General features: G+C 39.2%; 1 protein-coding gene and 1 long non-coding RNA gene across 9 annotated transcripts in view; one reads left to right on the top strand and one right to left on the bottom strand.

Moving 5' to 3' along the window:
• NRG1 (neuregulin 1) overlaps positions 1–24,299 on the top strand; it is a 746,295-nt gene that overhangs the window by 104,937 nt on the left and 617,059 nt on the right. The gene's annotated exons all lie outside the window — the stretch shown is intronic.
• Positions 5,225–24,299, bottom strand: part of LOC144586514 (uncharacterized) — a 57,710-nt gene continuing 38,635 nt past the window's right edge. The window contains exon 2 of the long non-coding RNA XR_013541379.1: positions 5,225–24,148. This is a non-coding gene — a long non-coding RNA (uncharacterized LOC144586514). The remainder of the gene's footprint in view (positions 24,149–24,299) is intronic.

The following is a 24,299-nucleotide window of genomic DNA, read 5'->3' as shown; positions in this document are numbered from 1 at the left end:
CATGGATGAATGTGTCTTTCTCAAACACAGCTGCTACAACTGCTTCTAATGTTTTATGGCATAGAGGTTACCTTTCCCAAATCATTCTCAATTTGTCTTTGCTTCCTGCTCTAGATTTTGATCAATTGAGATTGCTTTGCCATTGCTCTAGCTTTCTGAAGGGTTCAGCCCAATCTTAGCTTTTTTTAAAAAAAGAAAGAAAATCCTTTGTCTGGATCCCAATCAGCAATTTGCAAGCTGTTTTTTTTCTTTTTACAGTATTTGCAAACTCACATTCAGCATGTTCATAGACGGTCTTTAGAAGTTACTCGATATTAAATGACTCTTAAGAAAAGGAAAGGGAAAAAAAAAGAATTTCCAAACTCTTAAGTTCAGAAATCTTCAGAATTAAATATTCTTAATAGTTTATTTTACCTTTTATTGCACAGGTGAGCTGAAACAATATGTCATTGCGACTCAACTATCATATAATCATCATTTAATAATATCAAGCATTTTAACAAACACCCATAATGTATGGTCCTCCCAACCTCTGAACTGCTCATCTCCAAACAGTGATACTGTTTTACTCAAGTAGAATAATAAAGTGAACTTTTTGAAGAATGAACTTGACATGCTCCATGAATTAGAAAAGCATTTTTTTCTCTCTTTTTTTCAGCTGGTGAGTGATTCCTAGGTCAACACAGCAATGGCAGAATACAATTAAAATTGATTAGATTACAATAAGGCTGAAGGTTATGCAAATGAAAATCAATAATTTAGAAACAGAGCGGATTTTTAAAATTGAAAATGACATGATTTTTCAAACAGAATCATTGTCAGCTTTTGACCTCAAGGATTTTTTTTAAAAAGAAAGACAAACAATTTGATTTTATAGCTTTGTGTTTTTAATTAGAATTATGCAAAGTTTCTGCATGTGGGCTTTACTGAATTATATGTATCTCACATTTCTCATGATGACATATCTACAACTACACTTGAAATAAACCTAATTTCCCTTCAAGCCATTTCAGCTGCATGGTTGTTCCTTAAAAGAACATTCATAGGGCCAAGGTGAGACCTGTGCGCTCTGATATGGTCTTGCATCCATACAGAAGACATTTGCCATGATTATGGTGATTTAGTGTGGTATACATCAACATTTATTTCTGTGCCCAGTGGTTAAGTTGCTCCTAGATACTGACTCCTAGCAGAGGTTACTAGACGTTACCTGGAGAAGGCAACTGCTGAAAAGGGACAGAAACCAGCCTGGTTAGGATGTGTCATCAGAAGTCACTTAGAAAAGTACAAATTGGGTTACCTAACTTTGTGTAACCCAGGTATTTTTGGATTGCAATTTCCAGAAGCCTTCACCACCACCACCTGTGCTGGCTGGGGTTTCTGGGAGTTGTAGTCCAAGAACACCTGAGTTACCTAAGGTTGGGAACCCACTGTCCTAGATGCTCTAGGCTGAGAAGTTTGAGGATAATAAAATTATATAATTATATATTGGGCTAGCTAGATTGTCTAATGGTGTGACTCAATTTAAGAATGCTTCTTAATTATTTTATTTACTTATACCCTGATTTTTTTTTCACTGAGTGAATTTATGGCAATTTACTGCCATTAAGTAATGGTCAAATTATAAACATGTCATAAAACCTCCATAAATGGAACTGTATTAAAATAGTAAGTTAGAAATGCATCCAAGCCAAATGTTTTGGCCAAATGCTTTTCAGGCTGTGGCAGCAAGTGCACGAAAAAAAACCAAAAAACCAAAAACAAACAAAAACAAACACTGAATATATATGACAATGCAGATTTCTTGTGCAGTGGTGCCTCAACTTACGACTGTCCCAGCATATGACCATTTCGAGTTGCGACCAGCTCCAGCTGCAAAATTTTGCTTCGACTTGTGGCTGGAGCTTCGAGTTGCAAACAGAAAAGACACAGGGAAAAAAGGCAGGGAATTCAAATGTAGGTACTAACCATTGGTCAGTGAAGAGCTTCTTTGTAGCTCTTTTGCCCCAACATTTAGAGAGAATGTGTCGGAGGAGGCTTTGGACTGCTGTGATATTTTTGCTGGGGTTTTTTTCAGCCCCATCGCATTCTGATGGGACTTGCTCTGTTTGTTTTTTTGTGATTTTTTTTCAGCTCCATTGCATTCCAACGGGGCTGGCTGTGTGTGGAGGGTGTTTTTTGTGATTATTTTTCTGTTGCTCTGTTTGTTTGCTTGTTTATTCTTCTTCTTCTTCTTCTTCTTCTTCTTCTTCTTCTTCTTCTTCTTCTTCTTCTTCTTCTTCTTCTTCTTCTTCTTCTTCTTCTTCTTCTTATTATTATTATTATTATTTATTTATTTTGCTGGAACGGATTAATGGGGTTTCATTTTCCCATTCCTATGGGAAATGGTGCTTCAACTTATGACCATTTTGAGTTACGCCCATCTTCTGGAACGGATTATGGTTGTAAGTTGAGGCACCACTGTATTAACTTTTACATAATTATTACGTGTACAACACAGAGGCATCTTTGTGCTGAGCCAGTGAGTCCTTGGCACCATTGGGAGTGAGAGAGAAATGCTACTACCTTTTCCCTTACCACTGGTTCCCTAGGACCTAGCAACCCTCATTCTACAGGGCAGGAGGCACCACCAAAGAGACACTGTATTTAGAAGGTGCCACTTATCCCTTACAAGGCCAATACTTCTTTAACAATGCATTGAATGGACCATGAAGAGAACTATATATGGAAGAATAAGTTTCTTAAAGCACCTAGATCCCAAGGCACATGAAGAATTTAAAGGCCAAAGCCACCGCTGTGAACTGAGTCTAGAAATAAATCGTAACCAGTGCCAAGGAAGAAAAAGAGGTGAAATTGTTCTCCATTCCCAAACTCTGTTAATGACCTTAGGACAATCTTTTCTAATTGGGGATGTTTCCAAATGCTTTTCAAGGACAACATTTTATAAAGTACATTCAGCTACAGTAGACGTTGGTCTTGCATACCGTTAGGGGTGTAATCTAACAAGAAGTGGAATATACCAAATATTGATTGCAGTCCTAGTAAGAGAAATTGTCTCATGGCTATTTGCATGGTCAGGATTGGAACTTGGATTTGGATGTTCTACCAGCCAGTGCCTTCAGCAATATAACCAGTGTTTATTTACAGATGTTCTACCATTCTGCAGGTTATTTAACCTCCTCTCAAAATGCTGATGCAAGAGTCTATTTAAGATTGCTGTATAACTCTGATGACAAGGTGACAAATTAGCCTTGACATAGACATCAAGAAAATTCCGAGAGGAGTTTATAGCAAGAGAAAGGAAAACTGCAATGTGAAAGATTCAATTTCCCGGTTTCTGGAGGATTTTCGTAGGTTGGAGCCAATCTGTTTTTGCTGAATTGTGCATATCTCCCAAGCCTGCCAGGTGCTGGAATGAACAACCTAGCAAAATACAGTCCTTAGAGATAGGTTTTTAATCAGAAGGGAGTAATACGCTAGCTTTAAATAGAGAGGAAAATAGAAGTTGGTGTTGCAGCAATGGCAGGGTATGGGTGGGTGGTTGAGAGAGGTGCTCACTGGGAACAACATGCAGAAAAACCTTTGTTATACAGTGGTGCCTCGCTTAGCGATCGCTCCGTTGAGCAATGAAATCGCTTTGTGATGGACTTTTGGCCATCGCTGGAACGATCACTTAGCGATGTCCTCTATGGCTAAATGTGGGAATGTATGCCATAGCTAAACATATAAAGGTATTTCTTGTCATGTTAATATCCATGTTGTATGAACCATGTTGATCTCCTCATGTGATGTAATATGGTGTGTTACTGAGCAGAGCGTCCTATTTCCGTTACAAGATAGTAAAGATCATCAACATATTTAGACTGTTGAGGAGACAGTGAAGAACCCATAGTTTTCTAACTTTGAGAGGATCACTCATCCGGGATCCAGAGATGCGAGGCGCGCGCTGTAATCCTTGCCGGACGTGGGTGAGGGAGTGACCTTCCACCGGTCTTCTTAGCTTCTGGGAGCCTCACGCTGAGAAGCAGGCCTCACGCTGAAGTAGGCTGCACACGCTGGAGTAGGCCTCACATTGTGATGTAGGCTTCACACAGTGGAGTAGGCCTCACACTGTTAAGTAGGCCTCACACAGTGGAGTAGGCCTCACACTGTTAAGTAGGCCTCACACAGTGGAGTAGGCCTCACACGGGGCACCACTTGTTGGAATCCGGCTCCAACAATCTGTGGTGATGGGAGAGGTCCCTGAAAGGTTCCGGAGGGAGAGACCTCTGAAATAAGGAGACTGCAGTCGAATTAATCTTTTCAAAGCGTGCTCAGGATCATTGGCTGAAGTTGCTGTTCAAATGGTTCAGTGATAACAGCTCTCTGTGAAAACAGCTCAGCTCTCTGTGATAACAGCCTTCCCAATGATGCCTGGCACCTCCTTTTATTCTCTTACCGGTTACATAACATCAACTGTCAGGTTTACATGAGCCAATAGGACGCTCTGCTCAGTAACACACCATATTACATCACATGAGGAGATCAACATGGTTCATACAACATGGATATTAACATGACAAGAAATACCTTCATATGTTTAGCTATGGCATACATTCCCACAGCTAAAATTCACTTTGCGATAATTATGTAAGTTTTTAGCCCATAGGAACGTATTAAACACGTTTTAATATGTTCCTATGGGTTTTTTTAAATCGCTTAGCGATTAAATAACTTAGCAATGTTTTTTCTGGAACGGATTAACATCGCTAAGTGAAGCACCACTGTATTTATTTATATTGTGGATAAATCTGAAAACAAGGGTAGTGCATAACTTGACACTAGGCCTCTGCAGCATTTCTGCATTAAATTAGACAGTGTGTAGCTATTACACATGGTCTGATTTCAGTGTGTAGCTACTACACACTGTCTGATTTCAAAGTATTAATGATGATATACAAAGCCCTATATGGTTTAGGACCTCACCAAAATCTACCCATATCAATTGATCTAGCCAGGAGGTGCGGCTGAGGAGTCTTAACACCGAGAGAGGTCCGGAAGGAAAAAACAAGAAACCGGGCCTTCTCGGCAGTGGCTCCTCAGTTATGGAATAATGTACCTCCAGAAATCCGTATGGCCCCTTTGCTGGGTACCCAATTAAAAACTTGGCTATTCAGGCAGGCTTTCCCTCCGGGCACTATTTGATCTATTTTCTTTGTTTATTTCCATCTTGAATGATTAATTATTTTTGGATAGTGATGTTATTTTAATTTGTTTATTCTGCTTGATGTACGCCACCCAGAGTAGTCAAATGACTAGATGGGCGGGATCTAAATATAATAAATTAATAAATAAATAATACTAAATAAGGCTTGGCATTGGTCTGTGAGTGATTTGTCAGGGATGTGTCAGCCTGTACACTATACTTTAATAATATTGGCTATGGGCCCCCTTTGCCTATCCCACTACTGCAGGGGTCAGGGAACTTTTTTACCTCCCCCCCCCAAATTTATATAAGCCAACATTACCCCCTTAATTTGAAAGGAAGGAAATGATACAGTATTTGATGAACCCACCCTTTTTTCCCACCTTAATTCAAGCCTTGCCTGTTCTTTTCATAGTTTTGTGTCAGTCTCTCTCTCTCTCACACACACACACACACACACACACACACATATCCACCCTCCCTCCACCCTTTTTCCCACCTTAATTCAAGCCTTGCCTGTTCCTTTTTTCATAGTTTTGAGTCAGTCTCTCTCTCACACACAAACACACATCCTCCCTCCATCCCTCCCTCCCTCCACCCTTTTTCCTGCCTTAATTCAAGCCTTGCCTGTTCCTTTTTTCATAGTTTTGAGTCAGTCTCTTTCTCTCTCACACACACACGCACACACATATCCACCCTCCATCCATCCATTTTCTCCATACATTTTCTCCATACATTTAAATAAGCTTGATGAAGCCCTCCATCTCTCGCACCTTCCTTCCCCTTGATCCTTTCCTGCCTCCTGCTTGCTTGCATTCATTTCTGGAGGAAGCAGTCATTCAAAGCCCTGGATTGATTGATAGCTTGGGGCTATTCCAGAGCTGTAGCCAATTAAGCAGGCTTATCTCTGATCTCTGAACGAATGGAGGATTTACATGTGCCTGCTGCAACCAGCAAGTAACAGGGAGAGGTGGCTTACAATTTGAGGTTTGGCTGCAGAGGGTGGGGTGGGAGGGAGGGGGTAGCGTTCTGCTCATTACCCCCAGGATTTTCACTTTTACCCCATTTGGGTTAATTTACCCATTTCCTGACCACTGCACTACTGCAAATTATTGCTGGTTACTGTCACTGTATGCTAGAGTAGCAGTCTTAAATTCTATGGGGCTGTTTGCTTAAGTATTTATTGATGAAGTTTGCAAACACATTTTCACAAAATGAGTCTTTTCTTATTCACATTTATATAACAGACAACAGGAACAATTATAACAACAGAATGCTACAATTTGTGCACCCAGCAGCACCAGCATCAATATAGAAGTTGGTTGTAGAATCACAAAGTTCAAGTGTCCCTTTGAATTCAAATTCAAATGAAATTTCAAGACATCTTCCTCATCTGGGCTGGGTGTCCGAAATATAGAAGAATCAGTTCCACATATGGAATCTAAACCAAACTGGCAAGGTCTCAGTAGTCCAAGTGCCAACAGCAGCTCTGGCCTCTACAACTGACCCACTCTTTCTGACTAAAATTTCTTACAATCCTGTTCCTTCTTAGTCCCACTCCTTTAGGTTGAACCAGTATTTAATAAGGGTTAGATTAGGTTAACAGAATGCCCACGACCATCAGTGGTTCATCTGCACTTGTGGATTCTATTATGATATATGTTTGCTATCTCTTTTAAATGCATTTATTGCATTGTTCATTGGGTAGTGATTTCTTTGTGGAGAAGCTAAGAACTATTATAATTTGTTTATTGGGGAGTGGCTTCAGCAGCCTGCTTTTGTGCTTTAACCTTTCACTGAGTTAAGAAGGGTTTAGCTGTTAAGGAAAGGGTAGTCAGCCCTTTAAAATTAAAAAAATGCTCAGGTACATTAAGGTAAAGGTAAAGGTAAAGGTTCCCCTTGACATTTTTAGTCCAGTCGTGTCCGACTCTAGGGGGTGGTGCTCATCCCATTTTTCAAGCCGTAGAGCCAGTGCTTGTCCGAAGACAGTTTCCATTGTCACGTGGCCAGCGTGACTAGGGAACGCCGTTTTACCTTCCTACCAAGATGGTACCTATTTATCTACTCGCATTTACATGCTTTCGAACTGCTAGGTTGGCATTAAAGTTCGTTCATTTAGTCGTTTAGTCATGTCCGACTCTTCGTGACCCCATGGACCAGAGCACGCCAGGCCCTCCTATGTTCCACTGCCTCCCGGAGTTGTGTCAAATTCATGTTGGTTGCTTCGCAGACACTATCCAGCCATCTCATCCTCAGTCGTCCCCTTCTCCTCTTGCCGTTGCACTTTCCTAACATCAAGGTTTTTTTCCAAGGAGTCTTCTCATGAGATGGCCAAAGTACTGGAGCCTCAGCTTCAGGATCTGTCCTTCCAGTGAGCACTCAAGGTTGATTTCCTTTAGAATGGATAGGTTTGTTCTCCTTGCAGTCCAGGGGATTCTCAAGAGCCTCCTCCAGCACCACAATTCAAAGGCATCAATTCTTCAGCAGTCTGCTTTCTTTATGGTCCAGCTCTCACTTCCATACATCACAACAGGAAAAACCATAGCTTTGACTATTCGGACTTTTGTTGGCAAGGTGATGTCTCTGCTTTTTAAGATGCTGTCAAGATTTGTCATCGCTTTCCTCCCAAGAAGCAGGCGTCTTTTAATTTCGTGGCTGCTGTCTCCATCTGCAGTGATCATGGAGCCCAGGAAAATAAAATCTGACACTGCCTCCATATCTTCCCCTTCTATTTCCCAAGAGGTGATTGGACCAGTGGCCATGATCTTAGTTTTTTTGATGTTGCGTTTCAGACCATTTTTTGCACTCTCCTCTTTCACCCTCATTACAAGGTTCTTTAATTCCTCCTCACTTTCTGCCATCAGAGTGGTATCATCTGCATATCGGAGGTTGTTGATATTTCTTCCGGCAATCTTAATTCTGGCTTGGGATTCCTCCAGTCCAGCCTTCCACTGCAGAATACATAATGCGGAAGGCATTAAAGTATCTTTGCCTAAATCCCGTCTTTGTGGTAGTCTGCAATAGAGTCTCTCCCTGTGAGCAGGAAAGTTGTTACTGAAAAGTAGATTAATCTCTAGTATCATGCATAGTACATGTAAAATATATTAGAAAGGTTTATTGTAAGAATTCGACTATTGTTTTTGAAATATGTGAAGATACAAGATGTCATACAGCAGGAAGTAACCATTCAGAACCAGCATTTAATCTTTTAACTACAGCAGGCAAAAAAGGACCATAAGATCATTTGCCTTCCCTTCCCTTAAAATCCAGAACTTAATATTTCAAGAAACATGTCTGATAATAACAAAATAGACCACTGGTCAAATTGGGTTTTTCCATAGTTGGATATTGTTTGATTTCTTTAAAGCTTTATCAGATAATTGTATAATAATATCCATGGGACATTTGATAGGACCATTTAAATAGAAATTCTGTTTAAACAAGTGGGTTAATGTGCACTGAATCTAATTAACAAATTGTCCATGGATGCAACAAGCTGTGCATCCATCTAATTTTTCAGGGAAATCTTGATTTACTGTCTTGTTTATCCTGACTTTATTTGCAAATTAAGTTTATTTCTCAGTTCATCTAATTCATTTGACCATTTCTCATCTCATGTCCAGTTTATGTATCTATTCTGTTCAGTTTTTTTGTCCATATGGTGGTCCACACTATCAATTTTACACGTTTGTTTTAGATCAGTAGTGAGAACTGAACAGGAAATATAAATATGCACAGTTAAATGTAACAACTGCAGCCATTTGAAGGATTGTTCTGCTCAAACTATTAAAAAAAAGAATCAGTTGTGATGGGGTGTAGGTACCCTTCAGTCTCGAGAGACTATGGTAAACTGCTCTGAATTGTGGTCTTGGAACATCATCTAGTGTGGCTGAGAAGGCCAATTCGAGAATGACAATCCCTTCCACACTGAAAACAAACACAATCTGTTCCCTGTCCAGCTCCCTGATTTTGCTGGTTTCAAGACTGCCTGTTTGCCTCGGCCTGCTGAACAAGTGCCTCTTCAAATTGGGAGAGGCCATGCTACACTGCCTGCCTCCAGGATGAACGCTCAGATGTCAGAGTTTCCCATCTGTTGAGGTCCATTCCTGAGGCCTTCAGATTCTGCTTGCAGATATCCTTGTATTACAGCTGTGGTCTCCCTCTGGGATGCTTTCCCTGCACTAATTCTCCATACAGGAGATCTTTTGGAATCCAACTGTCACGCACGCCCAGTGACCCCTGTGTGTCTTGCCTCTCACACAAGTTCACCTTTGGACACGACTTGTACTTTTCCATTTTTTCACTGCCACCAGAGGATAATATCTTCACTATATCAATTAATAATCTCACACCCTTGCTGCCAAATATAACATGATTTACTTAAGGATTAATAAGTAAATCACAGAAGGAAAATCATGGATGTTCTATTATCTTTCATTTAATAAACGTGGATTTGATTACATGTGAGATTGCTTGTACTCATTTCCTTTAATCACGGTCTCAATATATGCTGCAAGTCTTTGTACTTCTAATTCCTTTTATCTCTTTAATATTCTCTAACTAACCAACTGTCAAATATTTTGTCTTAACACTTCACAGTCTTCTCCCTAACTCTCTAAACGCTTCACTATCTTTTCCTTAACTCTCCCTCTGTTCCACTCTCACTAACTCTCTGGCACTCCCAATTCCCTTGACCCCGCCCCTCCTGTCCTGTCATAGGCTCCTGCAGCAGAGCTATAAAATGGGAGTGACGTGTAGGCTGTCCGCCACATTGACCATCGGCCATTCTAATGACATGCCCAAGCCAACGTAGATCTCACTGTTTTAGTAATGTATACATGCTAAAAATTCCATCTTGTTCTAGGACTACACTATTTGGAACTTTGTCCTGCCAGGTGATACCAAAAATGCAAAGGAGACAACATATATGGAGCACAAAGGGTCCAGGACTCACTGCAGTACAGGAGTGTGCTCAGGACATAACTTCTGTAGACCTGGATCTTGGTATATGCAATCAGCTTCTTATTAAGCCATACTCTCTCTGTGAGTCTAGAGAACATGGTGGCTGCTTTGCCAGTGCATTTATCCAGCTCGACATCTACAGAGAGTGTCAGAGATCATTGAGCCAAGGTACACAAAATCAAGAACCATCTCCACTTCTTGTGGTAATAGAGAGAGATGAGTCCCCGCCCTGGCCCATGACTTGTGTTTTCTTCAGCCTGATTGTTAATCCAAACTCTTGGCAGGCGATTCATGAGTTGTTGGAGGTGTTCAGCAGAGTGGGCAACAATGGCTGCATCATTGGCGAAGAGGAAGTCCCACATGCATTTCAGCTGGACTTTGGTCTCTCAATCTAGAGAGATTAAAGAGCTTTCCATCTGATCTAGTCTGGAGATAGACACCTTTTGTTGCAGTTCCAAAATTGTGCTTCAGCGTGACAGCAAAAAACTTCCCAGAGTTGGCATGAAGACACAGCCCTGTTTCACTCTGCTTCGAATGTCAAAGGGGTCTGATGTTGAGCCATCAAAAACTACAGTGCCCTTCATATCCTCATGAAAGGACCTGATAGTGTTAAGGAGTTGAGGTGGACATCCAATCTTGTGAAGTATTTTTAAAAGACTGTCCCTCAGTACCCTGATAACTGTATGTGATTGTAATACTAGGAAGGATGGAGCATCTAGTGAGGATTAAATCGAGCTGATACCAATACTTCGATATTGGATGTCTCCAAGAGACTCTGTGTTGAAGCTTCGTATTAAAGAATGTGTTGCTGATGCAAAGAGCATAACAACAGCAAAATTCCAGTAAGCATTGGCATTTCCCAATGCCAAACCAGCCTAGACAAGTGGGCCAAGAATTGTGATCAGCACCAACTCTAGCGTTAAAGTTTCCGGGAATGAACAGTGGCTCTCTCTCCAGGATTTTTTTGAGAGTAGCTGCCAGATTGACATAGAATTTTTCTTTGACTTCTGTTATAGACAACAGTGTTGGTGCATTTCTGACCACAAAGCCAACACCATATTCCCTGGTCTCATTCAATGATTTTCCCTGCCAAAAGAATGAGAATTTTTTTTCTTTGACAGATTCCGAGTCTGGCAGGCTCACCTCTTGCAAGGCAACAATGTCCATCTGCAGCTTACTCAGTTCCATGTTGATGACAGCTGTCTTGCTTGTATCGCCTATTTCCTGCAGGTCATCAGAAAAGTCAGGGGTCATTGTCCAAACATTCCAGGTGTGCAACTTGAGGGCAGAAGTTTTCTTATGATTGTTGCATGGTGCAGCGTTATCGATCTGCTTGCCGGCTTTCACCCTAAACCCCATGTACCCCGTGAGGTTAACAGACTGTGGTGAGGCAGCACCTTACTGGCTGGGGGCTGCTCAGCTTAAGGCGGGTGGTAGCTCTAACTTGTGAGGTGCAATGACCTCTCCCACTGTTAGAAGTAGCCCCAGGCATCAGGCTCTACGCCAATCAAGCAAAGATTTATAACCAGTAACTGCTACTTCCTTTGTTCTTTCAATACTATATGCAAAGCTGGAGTATCACCTCCAGAGCACAAAGGTTGGGTAATATAATATGGAGGATAGACTGTTACTTAAGCAGAAAATTCCCCTTCATCACTGGAGTAGTCCAATGGAAAGGCAAGAGCCAATACAACTGGTTCCAGCAGGAGTTGCCAGAATATCATGAACTGCCTCCGGGACTCTGGCTCCAGATTTTGCCTCGAGGTTTACTCCTGAAGCCCTTTCCCTCAGTGGATATAGCCACAAGGCAGTGGAGGTTTGAAATCAGACTTTTCCTTCTCCTAGATGGGCTGCCTTCCAAGGCTAATGAGCCCCACCTACCTGGGTACATAGATTACTCTGCTTTTTGGGCAGGGAAAGGAGTATAAAAGAGGTGGAAAAGGAAAGGGGGGTGGAAAGGAGTTTATAAGGGGTGGAGGTGGAAAAGGAGAGAAAAGGAGTTTAGAAGGGAGTGGAGATGGAAAGGAGGAGGAAATTACATTTGTGATAATATGAAAACTTAGTCACCATCAATTTGTGTGAAGCATTACAAACAATATACGTCTTATGTACATCAAACACTGTTAGAGAGGGAGATGTCATATTGCTGTTATAATTCAATAAAGACAGGTGAATAGGTTATTCATTTTTATAATTTCTGCATGTTTTCACCAATAATTTTGATAGGAAAAGCTTAACTAAGCTGCATTATATTTTTGTAGGACAAAACAAGCAGCAACTTAATTCTGTTTGAAGTATAGCAGTATGGGTGTGGTGAACTGTTTTTATAGGTGCCCCATCTATAGCTCACTTTGAAGAGAAACAGTGATGAGGAGCCCTTGCATTCAGATCAGGGCTTGCCAGTAGTTATAGTGGTGTGTGGTCTATCTTCTTAAATTTGTTTCATACCAAAGGCTTATGGCTCATAGCATTCTGATTATGCAACTAACTTAATTACTGTTGTATACGAACCAAGTTTCTTTTTTTAAAAAGGGTTCTTCTTAAAATTATACAGTGATTCTAGCCATTCTATAGTTGCAGTTAATGTTATCTTCCCCAAAGAAATGGATAGTGCCTCCCCTCCCCCTTTTTCGCAACCTTTTCCATCACAACTATTATTTATTAATGCTGCATTTCTGCCTCTTAGCTTGACACCTTCTAAAAGCTTGAAGGTTCTGCTTTTGCCTTCTACTCAAGAGGGCAATTGTGGAGTGATAATTGTTCTTCTAATCTCTCCTGCATGTTTGGGACTAGCTTTTGTTGGAACATACCTGATCCTATACTGTCTCTCTCCTAGGAGAAAATTTTCAGCAGCACTCGGGAGTGTTGTGGAGATTAAATTTAGGAGTAACACCTGGATATTACAACCTGTTCCTTTAACAAACAGGAAATTGGCAACTCTCTGAGCTGTGAGAGAGTAAGTAGGCATGGTTTCCTTAGTTATCTAGCTAGAACTGGTTGAAAGAAGTTGGTCTGCTTTGTATGCAATTCCAAAATGTTATGATTTTTGTTTGCTCTTTGCTTTTTAAATACATCATCATCATCATCATCATCATCATCATTTATTTATTTATTTATTTATTTATTTATTTATTTATTTATTTATTTATTTAATATGCCGCCCACACTATCCAAAGGTCTCTGGGCGGCTTATATGATGCCTTTTAAAAAACATCCTACTTCAAGTTGTTTATTAGAGACAAATTCCCTTTCCACCCAACCTTGACATCTGTGTTCCTATATTTCAAAAAGATAGGACATTGTCTAAGGAGGAAAGCCCACTTTTGTTTAAAACAAGAAGTTATGATTGAAATTATCTCTCCCAAGAAAATAAATGTAGATAACAGGTTAAAAATAGTGACTCAGAACATGGACATGTTGACGCACCCTTGTTTTACCCTAACCTCCACCCGAACACTGTAACATAATTCCCAGTCCTTCCCTATATCCTGCATCACTGAAGGTGTAGAAAAGGTAAAACTAAGGTAAGGCTATGATACGGTTAGAATCTGGAAACAGGCGATTTGCAGCACAGCCCCATGCAATGTTATATGATCTTTACTTTTTCAGTCCAACTGATCTGTATTTTGGGCAACAAAGTTGTATTATGTGTAAGCAGAAGTTTTCCTCTTGTTTTCTTGGGATAGAAGTTAACACAGGATAAGCCTGCATCAGTGTTCCCATGTGTTAGGTATGGATGGCAGAGGGTTTCCGTGCTTCATGGGTGTATAACTCCAATTATAACTTTTTGCTGAAACTCAAATTTTTTTCCCTTTGGGGACTGTTGGGACTTAAAAATGTAAACAATTACTTATAAAAAGTAACTCTGCAAGCTTTTCTTCCTCACGTATGTGACACCCCATGCTTATCTTCTCCTTCTTCTATAGAGATGCCTGAATTCAATGCGTATTCTATTCATTATTTGTAAAGTGACATCTTCATAGATTAGCTGAAGAAGGAGAAGTGGGGAATACTTTTCAAGAAGCATTTTATTTATTTATTTATTTATTTATTTATTTATTTATTTATTTATTTATTTATTTATATACTGCCCATCTGGTGACCCAAGCTACTCTGGGCAGTTTACATGTTAAAATAGAACAAAATATAATGTACTGTAGGCATCCTTCAGTCTCAAGAGACTATGGGAACGTGCTCTGAATAGAGGTAGTGTCCTCACCAGTGCACGAGGCCTGGGTAAAATGATATAGAAGACAGACTGTTACCCAAGCAGCAAATCCCCCCTCTCCACGTCACTGAAATAGTCCAATGGAAAGGCAAGAGCCAATGCAACTGGTTCCAGCAATGTCACAGGAGTTGCCAGAGCATCTCGAACTGCCTCCTGGACTCTGGCTGTGGATTTTGCCTCAAGGTTTACATCAGTGGATATAGCCACAAGGCAGTGGAGGTTTGAAATCGGAGTTTTCCTTCTCCTAGATGGGTGTCTTCCAGGGCTAATGAGTCCCATCTACCCGGAAAACAAATATGAAGGCAAAACAATACAATAACAGGACAATAATATAGAATAATCAATACAGTATAAATGAATGAAAATAATATGAACAAACCATTAAAATAAAATAATTAATGAAAGCGTGGCAGAGGACTGAACATTAGCAAATATCTTGTTTAAGCGCTATTTTATCAGGATATAATAGAGTCCAGGAAGGCCTAAGAACTTCATAAGAGCTAAGAAGGAATGGTAATAAATGTAGAGATAATTAAAGGTCTTCAGAAAACGTTAGTGGAGTTAACAAATTACCTTAGCTTTTAAACATGCAGACCACCAAATGTAAAGTGAGATTAGGCAGTGTAAGTGATGTTAAGAAATGCAAATAGGCATGAATAGTTATTTACATGTTTACTACTAAAATTCCGTAATGTCACTGTGAATTATCAATTTGATCAAGGATGCAGGTGTGGAGTACTGATGTACTGAAAGAAAAAGGGAAGGTGGTAGGAGCTGAAGTGTCTTATCCCTTTTCAGAGAAACAGATGTTGTTTTTAGAAATACTGCGGCATTGGCTTTATTGCTTATTTGAAACACACTCTGTTTTAGCATCTTTTCTGTCCAACCACAGTGCCTTGAGGGAGGCAAGCTGCCTCTCATGGCTTCAGAAAGATGCTTTATTTTCTCCTCTTTCACATGTAAAAGCAAGCTATATTTACCATAGAACAAGGAGGTATAGAGCCAGCTCTCGTCTGATATAATTGTCCACAGCACCAATGATTTATGATACAGGTGGAGTGTTTGGAAATGTGAGCACTAGATCTACAAGTCATTAAGGAACTCTTGATGTTAGACCATTAAAAACTTAACTTGTTAGTTAATTCATTGATTAATTTATTACATTCTTATACTTTAAAATACCACCCAGAGCTGTAATGAGGTAACATAATGAGAAATTGTGAAAGTATCATATGGCATTTTAACAGATTTTCAGTACATTGCTGAAAATTTTAATGAAGTAGGACAACATTTCATTAATTTTAATGAAGTATTCCCAGGCTCAAGATGTACATGCATACCAGCCAGTTCAGCAATACTCAGAAGTAATATACTGTTCTATGTTGATCTAGCAACAGTTGCTGGGGAGAGCAGTTTTGGTGCCCCTTTTGCCAAGTTCCATCTCATAAATATTCCCAGATTCCTAAGAAGGTGAAGAGTGACAGTAGGGACAATACAAGGATCCTTCTGTTGTGGTAACCATGCTGCTTCTCCCAGCAAACTTTGCACAGGAAAGGCAGATGGATTTATTTCTAATGATGCATTGTTTTCAGCGATATATCACTGCTAGCTGGGACAGAATTTTATATACTTGTCTTTCTTACAATGTCTTTAAAAGTTCCATCACAAGTTTAGGATTGTCCCCTTTTGAATGAGAGTTAATTTTAAAAAAACTTGTTCATAGGTACAAGCGATACATTAAATCAATGCAAATTCAGAATGGACTGCTAATTTTCATAGAAACTTTGCTTAACAGACATTTTTGTATGGACTTTGGCTCAGAAAAGCTGTATGACCCCATGGTAGTTGTCCTATTATCAGAATTATGAATAGTCTTTTAAGAAGCTGGAGCACAATTGTTCAGATTTCCTTACTCTATCACAGTGATGTGGGAGAAGGAACAGCACAGTATACTTGGTTTCCCCATTGATTTCAATGAGAGTGTTTTTATTTGCACTACCTCATGTAATAATATATTAGCTTGGGAGCCAAGAATGGGGTCTGAGGAGGATTAAGATTTAAATGGCATTCCACCCAAAATAGTTCAACTGCTCTATCAGTAAAGTGGCTCATGCCATAGTGGGGTACCAACAGAAAATTATGTCACTGTATCTTTCATGATCTGCTTTTAGAAATATGCCATACATGCCTCTGCTGGGTAGAGTATTTTCCTTTGCACAGAAGTGGCACAGCCCAGGCACACAGGAAGGAAAAGGGAGAGGACCACAAATATGAAGTTGTCAGGTCCATTCACCCCTACCTCTTTCTGCAGATTACCCATTAAGGTCGGCAACACTCACCCACTTTAGTTTTCATCAATAGATTAGCATCTGTTTTGCTCGACATTGTACATGACCTAATATAACCTTAGTTTTCATCAGTAGTTGACTATATTGAGTTTGATATGGTATAATAGAAATTGCAACCTTTAGCTTGTGTTATCAGAATGATAACAGATGCAAGACGGAGATGAGTATACATAATGTCCTACCCGGTATATGAATTTTAAGCTGTGTGGCTTGAGATGTCTAGCCTATTAGGTATCATCTTGCACCAGATTAAAAGATTTACTATTATTTATTTGTGCTGTTTGGTTTATTTCATTTCATTGTTATTCTTGACTTAGCTTATCTGGTAAGCTACCAGATCATTCTTACATAGCTTCTGTCTGTTCTTTTGAGACAAACCACCTACCATTTGGTTGTTTTTAGACCAAATTAAAGTAATTTTCTTTTGACAAGTGATTTATGTACAAATTAGTTGCTTCAGTCAGGATTAGTCATGAGGATAGCAACTACAAAATTCACTTGAAGAAGAGTAATGTACGATATGGTAAGAGGATGTAATGAATACTCATATATATCATACTCACCAAAAAGGGTGTACCCTAGGGTTTTTTTTCTTAATTTTTTAAATATTAAGATATAAATAGAAAAATAATGAAAACAGAAGTGAGTTTTCATACAGTTCTGGCATATGAAGAACACCTGACATTTGTATACATGACTTATCCTCTACATTTTATACTAAACATACCATTCTATGCTTTAGATTTATTTGACTTTTTGAAATACATGCACTGCTCATCCTAAATTCTGTATTACACTTAGTCCACATTTTTACTCTTTTAACATCTGCTTTTCTATTTATGAGTTTTTTTACAATATTATTTCTGCACTATTTGTTTTAATAATCAAAATAGTTTTCCCACTTTTTTTCAAATTCTTTGATAGATCTTTTGTTTGTACAGTTTGTAAGTTTAGCCATTGTAGCATATTCAAACATTTTTTTCTTTCTAGTCCACTGCTGATGGGCATGTCTCTGTTTTCCAGTTCTTAGCCATTATTGCCCTGGCTGCTGTTAACATGGAATTAAACAGTTCTTGTGTAGGCTTTTCCAGATTTTCTGGTGATATTGCCAAGAGCATTTTCTCTGGCGTCACCTCAAATTCAACTTTCAGGATTTTCTTTATTTCAGCATTAATGTCTTTCCAGAATTTCTTTGCCTTTTTGCAAGTCTACCACATGTGTTAGCATGAGCCTTCAAGTTCCTGATACAGTGGTGCCTCGACTCAAGACCATAATTCTTTCCAGTAGATGGACATAACTCGGAATGGTTGTAAGTCGAAGCACCATTTCCCATAGGAATGCATTGAAATGCAATTAATCCATTTTGGCTGAAGGAAAAAATCACAAAAAAAAAATCACTGCAAGAATCATAGCACTCATTGGAAACATGATTAATCCCTTCTGGCTGAAGGGGGGGGGGAGAAAAAGAGAATAAATCAAGCTTGCAAGACCCATCAGAAATACACAGAAAACAAACAGAGCAGATCGGAAATGCACAGAAAACAAAGGGACCAGGTCGGAAATGCAAAGAAAACAAAGGAAAAAGCAAGGGAAGCATGCAAGAGCATCGGAAATGAGGGGAACCCCAAAAGCAACCAAACCCCCCAAGACCCATCGGAAATGGGGGGAAAGCCAAAAAACAAACCCCTCAAGACCCATCAAAAATGGGGAAAATCCCCAAAAACAACCAACCCCCCAAGACCCATTGGAAAGGGGGGACCCAAAAAACAAAACAAAAAAAACCCAAAGACCCATCAGAAATGGGGGAAAAACCCCAAAAGCAACCAACCCCCCAAGACCCATCAGAAATGGGGGAAAAAACTGAAGAGCAACCAAACCCCCCAAGACCCATTGGAAATGGGGAAAAAAACCCAACAAACAAACCCCCAAGACCCATCGGAAATGGAAAAAAACACTCCAAAAAGCAACCAAACCTCCCAAGACCCATCAGAAATGGGGGGGGGACAAAAGACAAACAACTCCCCAAGACCCATCACAGCACAGAAACATAATCCCCCCAGCCCAAAACCATGCTCCAAAAAGACCCAGAACAGTTTTTAGAAAGCAGAAAACAGCACTTTACCTTACTAGGCAGCCTTCTGCAATTGCACACTCTCTAACTGCTGGGGTGAAAGAGCTACAAAGAAGCAGCCTCGTCACCACCTAAAATTAGCAATTTGAATTTCCCGCCTTTCCCACCTGCCTTTTTCTGTTCGTAAGTGGAAGCTCCAGTCGCAAGTAGAAGCAAAACTTTGCGACCGGGGCTGGTCATAACTCGAAATGGCTGTAAATCGGCATGTTAAGTTGAGGAACCACTGTACTTCCAGAAGAGACCCATGTTTTTATGTATTTTTGTGTACCACCGATAATACATTTTGTACCAATTCTGTCTTAGATTTTGACATGCCATGAATTTTATGGTTTTTTCCCATAATCTTTCCCATTGTCGAAAAGTTATCTCTAGATTCTGCATTCAAATCAGGAAACCTGACTTTCAACATGATAAATCTTCCCCCTGGGTGTTTGTATTCTATTGCATTGATACTTTCATTTTTAATATATATTGTGATATCTTTTTTTCTTTCTCTTTGAAAGGTGTGCCCTGTTGAAATAATTGTCAACCACTATGTTCTTTCCCTCCAGCATGATTACAGAAAGAACTGTTTTATGATCAGCACAGTTAGCAAAAAAAGAGAGTATTCCATGGCAAAAAAACTGTATTTTGCACAAAATACAAGGAATGTGTATGTATGGGGGGAACTGTATAAAATACGTATTTTTGTGCAAAAATGCATGTGCTTATGCAAAATGTAAGTGTTCTCTTACAAAAAACATGTTTTTTGGGGGAATTTTTTTTTGTATTTTGTTTTGCTTTTGAAAAGAAAAAAAAGGCCGTGAAATATGAAGCATACACAATGGGGGAAACGTTTAAATCTTTTTTATTCTCACTTGTAAGAATGAAATAAATAAATATTTATTGATTTGGTAGGCTGTTTCATTAGAGAATTGTCTATCTTGTCAGGATAGTATATGTAGGATAATTGTTAATTCAAATAATCAATTCGCATGCCAACCTTCAGATCTGCCATTTTTAATTTTATGCTACCTAAGGCTACTGACGTCTATTGTATGATTGTGATCAGACCGTATGAAATACATCCCTCAATACATGCCTGGATGATTTGAGTCTAATATCCTAAAATGGATTTGACTAAGGTTAAGGATCTAATATCAGTTGTTGTAAAGTTGACTTGAGTTACCTGTTGCCTAATTTGCTTAGTATGTTCCCAAAATTTGATGTTGCTTTCCTGAATATGTTTTGAATTGCAGCATCTATTATTATCCAGCCAGCCTTGCTACTAGTTGGAGCCAGCGTTGCCACTGGCCAAGAATGATGGAGATGCAGACCAAACAATACAAAAGACACAAATTGGGGGCGGGTGTATTACTGTTCCAACCACTGTCACCATTGGAGATGAGATTTTTGTATTTAACAGACTTCCACCCCCATAATTTGTCAGAACCCCCTCAGACCAAATTATAGAAATGAAAGCCCCAAAACAGCAGGAGGCAGAAAGAGCCTCTTTTAGTTTCTATGCCATTCCACCAGTGAGTAGAGCAAAAAGTATTCCACTGCATGGTGGGGCTCATGAGATTCCCTGAGACTTTCAACGGCACCCTGGAGGGTGGATTATGACTAGGCTTTCTCAGTGCTCACCAAAAGAATGGTGAGGAAACCCAATGTAGGTAGAGAGACTGTTCTATTTCCTCCTGCACCTGAGGCTTTCACTCCTGTAATTCTGCTGCTGATGGTGGGTTTCTTAGAGGCACTGTGGCTACCGGATTCTGAACAAACTTGGGTCTAAAACAGATCTTTAAGACCCTAATTTGTTCAGAACCTGGTAACTACAGCTTTCTTCTTAGATGTAATGAGAATTTTAAAATCATGGTTTGTGGGAAATAGTTATGGAGTGGTTTGAGGATGGAGCATGAATACATAACATTTATGAAGGTGAAATGAGAGCACATCAGATCATTCCCATTAACATGTCATCTAAAAAAACTTAAAAGAAAAACTAGCCTTCCCAATATCGTTAATGCAATCCAAGGCTGTTTGCTTAAAAATTATTCCGTCTGGTTATGTTTATATAGAATGGAGTAGCCAGAGACAACTGGCAAGCCCTAAGATGGTGTATTATAAAAAACTGAAAAAAATTGTATTGTATTTTGTTCGCTGTGCATGGTATTAATTAATTTGTTAAGATAATACCAGTTTACATATACTTGTATAACTGTAAATGGAAGTATGTCAGGATAGGAACACAAGCAATCGTGCATGTTATAAAGAGGGCTTTCTTCAGTTGTATTCTGTGATTGTTAAAAAAAGAGAACATGTGTTTTTTAAGCTTTCATAGAGAAAATGACTTCACTTGCTAGATAGCAAAAATTGGATATGTTTTGGACATTTCATTTTGGGTGATTGAGGGGACCTATGGACATATTTAGTAATCATAACTGACTTTTAAAAATTTAATACTCAAATTTTACCGATGTGTTCTCAATTATGAACAAATCAATATCTGAATTACTCTTAACATTAATAAATTAGATTTATGGCTAATGTTTTTAAGCAGTGTGTGAGCCCAACATCTCTCTGTTACTCAAATGGTACTTCTCTACATTAAAAATATTTGTATAGATTGCAAAGTTAAAACTTTAAAAAATGAAAAATCTAGGTTCAAATGGTGTTAAACATCCAAAAAGGGGCAAATGCAAACTACTGTACTTGATCCAATTAACAATGTCAATGTAAGTAATACTAATAAAAATAAACAAATAGCATTAAGAATAAATAACAGATAATATAACCAGAATATATATGACACAAAAATGTAAGTTCTTCAAGAATGTGCAGACAAAACATACTCACAAATAATGTACACATTAATATTTTGAAAACCACATAAATTGCATTAATTACAAGGAATGAATTGCATATTTTTAAGTGGTGTAAATGCATATGGATGGGTGGATGGATGGAAATTCATAAGAAATGGTATAAACAGTCCACTATAAACAAGCTACCTGACACTCAAAGCATAAATATAAACATATTTTCTCTCTTTCTTCTAACACAGGAGAAGGTGTTGAAAGGCTGTATTTCAAGTCAAATCCAATTTAATAAGAGATCTTGCAGCTAAATAACACACTAACCATTTATTGACAAGTTAGGGCACTTTTTTGTTGAATTCTTTAATGCTGTACAGTAGGAAGGCATCCGCCGGCATCATCTGTGATGATGGCAGAGTGAACTAGCGCCTGTGATTGTGACTGTATTTGACATAGTTTTATTAGAGGGTCAAAGTAATTGCTGCATGGAGCTAAGGTCATTATACCAGCCAAATACTGGTAGACACAATGCCTTTCATTCATGGTCTGCTGAGCTCAGTAATCCCCTGAGGTTGTGGGTTCCAATTGCATTTCCAGATGGTCTCTTTTGGTAGGAGCACCAGTCACGATCTGTCCAGCGGCATCATTCATGCTTGCAAAGAGCAATGCAGCAAGAGGTCATAGCAGCACATGAATTCCAGAGTAGATGCCAGCTGCTGCAAAACCTTGGTTTCTGTTATGTCTTTCGGCTATCATCTACTAAGGTGGTGTTTGGGAGGCAGGGCAGTATTGTTTAATCTCCACTGATATCAAGGAATGTGGAAATAAGCAATAATAAGTATTTCTCAAATTCTCCTCCCTCCCCCCAACTCCTTTATTATAATGACTCTCCTCTTCTCCAAAATCTATCTTACAGTGTTATTGGATAACTAAGCTGAAGCTATATACATGTGCCTTAAGGCAGGTTTTAATATTCTGTTACATGGATGAAAACCAAGTAAGACATTCATATTAACATTTTTATACTGCATATTTTAAACATTATAATAATTTGCAATGGTCTATATACTGGTCTAATCTATGATGGTTGGCTCTCATTTGATTCTGTTTTAGTATTTAAACTGTTTACTGTTTTAGGAAATTGTAATATTTTTGATTGATTATATGATGCCCTGGAAGCCTTGAATGTTTTTGTTGTTGAACAATAACTGGAGACTAAGAAATAAATAATTACTTTATATCATTTGGGGAGCTTTGAGCACTGTTTCACATTCAACAACCTTTTTCTGTCCTGCATGCCCTGCCATTTTTATTCTTGCTCCTCTCTGATCAGTGGTTGAATGTCATTATGACTGTATTGACTTTGGATGCAGGAGCTCTAAATGTGCCAAACCAATCTCTCAGGTTCTCCATCCAATAAATACATCTCCCTACACTTCTTTCCCATTTATTTTATTTTGAATTAGTAACTGTATTTTCCTTTATTTTTCCTTTCTCATTATATGGCCAAAGTATTCTTGCTTTCTGCATTTGTATTGTTTTATGATTTCTCCATTTTTATTTCTTTGGTTTAGTACATCGGATCATCCACCATGATCCCTATTTAGAATTTCATAGCATTACAGTGGTGCCTCGCATTACGACGTTAATTCGTTTCAGTGAAATCGCTGTAGAACGAAAACGTCGTAATGCGAAAAGAAAAAAACTGTTGAAACACATTAAACCCATTTAATGTTTTCCAAAGGGCTTGAAACTCACCGTCCAGCGAAGATCCTCATTGGGCGGCCATTTTCAGTGCCTGTAATGCGAGGAATCCATCCCAGAAAAGAGGGGGGCATTTTGTTTACCCGGCGGCCATTTTGAAACCACTGATCAGCTGTTGGAAAATCATCGTTTTGCGAAGAATCGGTTTTCGATGCAGGGAACTGATCATCACAAAGCGAAATTCCCCTATAGGAAACATCGTCGTAATGCGATTTCGTCGTTAAATGGGGCAATCGTAAAGCGAGGCACCACTGTATGTGATAAATCTAAACTTCAAATGCTTCTGTCTTTTTATAGCAGACTGTATTAAAGTTAATGGCTAGAATCCTATTGCTTTAGTGCAGTGGCATAGATCATAGCAGCAAATTGCCACTAGTTAACAAGTCGCCACTTGTAATCCTCATCAGATCCCAGTTACATGACTTGGCACATGGTGAGGATTAGGAGCTGGGACTCCTTAGCTAACAGCAGTTTGTCACTGCAATATATGCCTTTTGACTTCTACTGGTGTGATTTAATTAAGAGAATTGTGAACTGTGATTCCAGGCCTCTGTGAATCACACCCTGGGTGATCCACACCTGCACGGAGCCTCATCGGAAAGTTCTAGAGCTTCTGCGGTAGCAAAAACACATTTGAATAAGGCCCATCCCCCCTTGTATAAGTACCTTGGCGCCAAGGCTCCCTTTTCAGTTTATTTGAACCGCTGCGTTGAAAGTCTCATAGTTTTGCTTCTGTGAGTAAAAGAGAAAGAGAGTTTGTTCTTGATTCCTTCCTGTTATCAATCTTTTTTCCTTTAAACTTTTAGACCAAATTCATTATCATCAGAGATATTTTTCTTTTCTACTTCGCTCAGCCTCTGGCCGCAGCACTCCCCCCCAATCA

The sequence above is a fragment of the Pogona vitticeps genome, chromosome 2 (assembly GCF_051106095.1).
Source record: "Pogona vitticeps strain Pit_001003342236 chromosome 2, PviZW2.1, whole genome shotgun sequence".
Lineage (NCBI taxonomy): Eukaryota > Metazoa > Chordata > Lepidosauria > Squamata > Agamidae > Pogona > Pogona vitticeps.
This window is presented reverse-complemented; position numbering and strand designations above follow the sequence as displayed.